General features: G+C 37.2%; 1 non-coding gene across 1 annotated transcript; it reads left to right on the top strand.

The window, feature by feature from the left end:
* The first annotated feature begins 291 nt into the window (after positions 1–291).
* On the top strand, positions 292–398 carry LOC117309310 (U6 spliceosomal RNA). The gene has a single exon (XR_004523597.1). It is a non-coding gene; the product is annotated as a U6 spliceosomal RNA (small nuclear RNA).
* Positions 399–5,581: the final 5,183 nt, after the last annotated feature.

Genomic DNA, 5,581 nt, shown 5'->3' on the forward strand with positions numbered 1-5,581 from the left:
GTACCTGGATTGGGTATTAGAGCAGAGAAAGGACATCCTGAAAAACCTGAAGAAATCTGAATAAAGTCTGTAGATCGCTTAATAGCATTATTTCAATGTTAACTTATTGGTTTTGACAAATGTAAAAAGGTTAGGCAAGATGTAATCAACAGGGGAAACTGGATGAAGGATACATGGGAACTCTATACTATTTTGCAAACTTCTGTAATTAAAAAATTATTTCAAAATAAAAAGTTTACTTAAACATTTTTGTTGTTGTCTGAAGACAGTTAGGACTTAAAGAGCCTGAAAGTGCTCGCTTTGACAGCACATATACTAAAATTGAAATGATACAAAGAAGATTAGCATGGCCCCTGTGCAAGGATGACACGCAAATTCGTGAAGCATTCCATATTTTTGTACATATATACAATGGAATATTACTCAGCCATAAAAAGAAACGAAATTGAGTTATTTGTAGCGAGGTGGATGGACCTAGAATCTGTCATACAAACTGAAGTAAGTCAGAAAGAGAAAAACAAATACCGTATGCTAACACATAAATATGGAATCTAAAAAAAAAAAAAATGGTTATGAAGAACCTAGAGGCAGAACAGGAATAAAGATGCAGATGTAGAGAATGGACCTGAGGACACGGGGACGGGGAAGCGTAAGCTGGGATGAAGTGAGAGAGTGGCATAGACTAATATATACTACCAAATGTAAAATAGATAGCTAGTGGGAAGCAGCCGCATAGCACAGGGAGATCAGCTCTGTGCTTTGTGACCACCTAGAGGGGTGGGATTGGGAGGGTGGGAGGGAGACGCAAGAGGGAGGAGATATGAGAATAGATGTAGAGGTATAGCTGATTCACTTTGTTATACAGCAGAAACTAACCCAACGTTGTAAAGCAATTATACTCCAATAAAGATGTTTTTTTTAAAAAAAAAGAGAGCCTGAGAAAAGAGCGTGCATTGAAGTGAGCCCGGCATTATGCCCAGCTCCACTTTGAGGCATTAACCATAGGGCTAACTAGTGCCATAGGGCTAAGAGGCTCAGGAGCTTCCCCTTGGCTCTTTACCGATTCATAAGCAGTATTGGGCTCCAATTAGCATCCCGGAAGAGCCACACCCTAGGAATAAAGGTGAAATGGAAATAGCCTGATTCTTCAAAAGACTAAAACTCACTTTCAAACCAACTCAGACTCAGACTGGATTAAGGTAATCTGCATTTATTCAAACTAACTGCTAGAGGCAAACGTAAATCCTCTCTGAAGGAAACTAATACCATGAGAGCCTCAAATTATCTATACAATATTTTTATACACAATGCCTAGCATCCAGTAAAAATTTAAGCGATATGGGGTCTTCCCTGGTGGCGCAGTGGTTGAGAGTCCGCCTGCCGATGCAGTGGATACGGGTTCGTGCCTCGGTCCGGGAAGATCCCACATGCCGCGGAGCGGCTGGGCCCGTGAGCCATGGCTGCTGAGCCTGCGCGTCCAGAGCCTGTGCTCCACAATGGGAGAGGCCACAACAGTGAGAGGCCCGCATACCAAAAAAAAAAAAAAAAAAAAAAAAAAAAATTTAAGGGATATGGTAAAAAGGCCAAACGTATATAAAATTGGAATTTCAGAATGAGACAAAAAGATAGAGAGGGAAAGCAGCAGTATTTGAAGAGAAAATGTCTGAGTGATAAAAGATACCATGTCATAGATCCAAGAAGCTCTATGAATGCCATGAAGAATAAACATAAAGAAAAACACATTTAATTGCACCATATTAAAACTGCTGAAAATCAAGGACAAAGGAAACTCTTAAAAGCAGCCAGAGGATAAAAGACACATTACTTTCAAAAGAACAACAGGACTGGCAATTTTTCAGCAGAAATTATGGTAGCCTAGAGGACAATCCAATTGAATCTTTATGGAGCACAAACGAAATCACTGCCACCCTAGAATTCTATTCTCAATGAAAATATCTTTCCAAAATGAATGTAAAATGAAAATATTTTCAGTCGAACAAAAACTTAGAGCATGCATTTCTAGCATATGAGAATAAAAGAAACACTAAAGGAGTTTTTTTAAACAGAAGGAAAATTATTAAAGATGGAGGTGCAGTAATGCAAGAAGGAATGATGAACAGTAGATGAAGAGTAGATGAATGATGAACAGTAGAAGGGTAAGTGTAGCATTAACTCTAAACGAAAACAGATCAAATAAGATAATAATTATGTCTCTTGGTGTTTAAAGTATATGTGGAATTAAAATATAAGATAGAAAGAAGCCCTTTCAAAACAGTGGAGTGAGGATCTCCAAAAAATCCACTCCTCCAAAACAGCAATAAAGACACTGAGGAAAAATGTAAAAAAACCAAAAAAAACACACTTTTTCAGAACTTAAGAAACCACCAGCTTTCAGCAATAAAGGAGTTTTTATATAAGGAAAAAGTCTGAATATTAGAAAGAGGAATGAATTGTGTAGCATTTTAACTTGTCCTATTCTCATGCTGTCTCCCCAGCTCCATGATTGGTTTGGAAACCAGAAGACTCACAGCCATGATAGCTGTTAAAACCAGTAGCCTAGTAACCACTGGAGAGGTTAGAACAGGTTTGAAGCTCCCAACAAAGCCCACCCGAGATTTGTAACTCTTTGACTTGACAGTTTTCTGGAAAAGCCCCACTGTAAAGCTTGTCTTATTTGACCTGACTCATAGATCATTCAGTAAGAAAAACCCTATCCTCAGGGCCTTTGTCAAAAGCAATCAACAGCAACTGTTTAACGTCATAGCTTCCTGAGGAGGTAATACCAGAAAGGGCAAACAAAAAGCTTGTCCAAAAATGTAAAAGGAAAATCTGGAGAGTTAGATGTCCATCAGGGGCTTTGAAAAACTCCAGCATATTTCTGTGGATCTAGAAGGCCATGTGCATGTGCAGGGCTAAGAAGATTAGGGCCTGAGAAGATACTAATCTCTCACCTTGGGCTGATCTTGAGGCTTTGGCTGAGTGTTGAAGGTGTGCCCCAACACAAACACACAGCCCCTTTGCAAAGATAGGGAGATTTGGGGTGGGGGTGGGGTCCAAGAATGTAAGAAAATCTCTCAGATCACTAGCTGAGCACTAGGCTAATGGAACAGAGATTTCAATGCCCACACATGACAAAGAATACAGAATTAGTTCAGAAAAGTCACTAAGGAAGCAATCAGCAGAAACAACAAACCCTGGAAAAGAAGAGAAATCTGATGTTTACATTACGTTATTTTAAATGTTTAGTTTTCAACAAAAATCTATGAGTCATGCAAAGAAACAGGAAAGTATGGCCCATAGACAGGGGAAAAAGCAGTCAGAAGTTACTGTCCCTGAGGAAGTCCAGATGCTGAACTTACCATATAAAGTCTTTAAACAAGCTATCATAACTATGTTCAAAGAACTAAAGGAAACCATACCTAAAGAATTAAAGGAAAGTATGAAAATAATGTCTTGCTAAATAGAAAATATCACTAAAAAGAAAAAACATTTTTTTAAATAGAGATCTGGACCTGAAAAGTATAACCGAAAGGAAAAATTCACTAGAGGGGTTCGACAGCAGATGTGAGTTGCTAAAAGAAAGAATAAACATACTTACAGATAGTTCAATAAGATTATCGAGCCTGAGGAACAGAAAGAAAACAAGAATGAAGAAAAATTAATGGAGTGTCAGTGACCTGTGGACACAATCAAGCATATCAACATACACATAATGAGACCCACAGAAGGGAGGGAGGGAGAGAAAAAGGGACAGAAAGAATATTTGAAGAAATTATGACCAAAAAACTTCCCAAATTTGATTTTGAAAATCTATGTATCAAAGAAAATCACTAACTCTAAGTAAAATAAGCTCAAAAGAATCCACATCTAGACACATCAGAGCCAAATTTTCAAAAGACAGAGAATCTTGAAAATAGCAAGAAAAAAAAAAAACTCATTACACACAAGAGATTCACAAAACGATGAACAGCTGGCTTATCAGAATCCATGGAGGCCAGAAGGCAGTGCAATGTCGTATCCAATATGCTGGGGGTGGAGGGAGACTATCAATCAAGAATTCTATATCCAGGGACTTCCCTGGTGGCTCAGTCATTAAGAATCTGCCTGCAGTGACTTCCCTGGTGGTGCAGTGGTTAGGAATCCGCCTGCCAATGCAGGGGACATGGGTTCGAGCCCTGGTCTGGGAAGATCCCACATGCCACGGAGCAACTGGGCCAGTGTGCCACAACTACTGAGCCTGCGTTCTAGAGCCCCTGAGCCAAAACTGCTGAGCCTACGTACCACAACTACTGAAGCCTGTGCGCCTAGAACCCATGCTCTGCAACAAGAGAAGCCACCACAATGAAGAGTAGCCTCTGCTCACCATAACTAGCGAAAGCCCACGCACAGCAACAAAGACCCAATGCAGCCAAAAATCAATCAATCAATTAATTAATTTTTTAAAAAAGAATTCTATATTCAGCAAAACTATACTTCAAAAAATTAGACATTCTCAGAGAATTCATCGCCAGTAGACCTGCCCTATAAGAAATACTAAAGGAAGTCTCTTCAGGCTGAAATGGAAGAACACCTGACAATAACTTGAATATACACAAAAAATAAAGAGTACTAGTGAAAGTAACTACATAGGTAAATATAAAAGACAGTATAAATGTATTTTTGTTTGTAATTTTTTTGTACTCCTTTCTGACTTTTTAAAATCATTACAAATTTAATTAATATATTTCTTAAAATTGTATTGAAGTATAGTTGATTTACTACTCCTTTCTTATTTGAGACAACCACATAAGACAATAATTATAAAACTATGTAAATGGGCTTCTAATGTATAAAAATGTAATTTGTATGACAATAATAGCACTAAGCGGGGGGAGGGTATGTAGCTATATTAGAGCAGTTTTTGTATAAGATTGAAATGAAGTTGGTATTAATCCAAACTAGATTGCTTTAAATTAAGATGTTAATTCTAATACTCAGGGAAACCACTAAGAAATAACTTTAAAAAGCAGAGTAAAAAAATAAGAAGGGAATTAAGACAGTGCACTATAAAATATTTAATACAAAAGGCATCAGTAATTGCAAATTAGTAGAAAAAAAGATACAAGATATGTAGAAAACAAATATGTAGAAAACAAAAATTTCAGGCATTAATCCTACCTTGTCAGTAATTACATCAAATATAAATAGATTAAACGTGCCAAACTAAAGGCAGAGATTGGCATAATGGATTTTTTAAAATGATCCAGCTCAATGCTGTGTACAAGAGACAAATTTTAGATTCAAAGATTTATTAGGTTGAAAATAAAAGGATAGGAAAAGATATACCATGTAAATATTAGCCAAACACTGCTAGAGTGGCTATACTAATATCAGACAAAATAACTATTAAGAAAAAAATTTTTACTAGACACAAAGAAAATACACTTGGCCGTAAAGCAAGTCTCAACAATTTAATTTCAGAAAATTTAAATCACATAGGATGTGTGTCTCTGACTGCAGTGGAGATAGCTAGATGTGAATTACAGAATGAAAACTAGAAAAGTCCTCAAGGGTTTGCAAATTAAGCAATATAATTATCAGT

This window comes from Tursiops truncatus, chromosome 19, assembly GCF_011762595.2.
Source record: "Tursiops truncatus isolate mTurTru1 chromosome 19, mTurTru1.mat.Y, whole genome shotgun sequence".
In the NCBI taxonomy this organism is placed as follows: Eukaryota; Metazoa; Chordata; class Mammalia; order Artiodactyla; family Delphinidae; genus Tursiops; species Tursiops truncatus.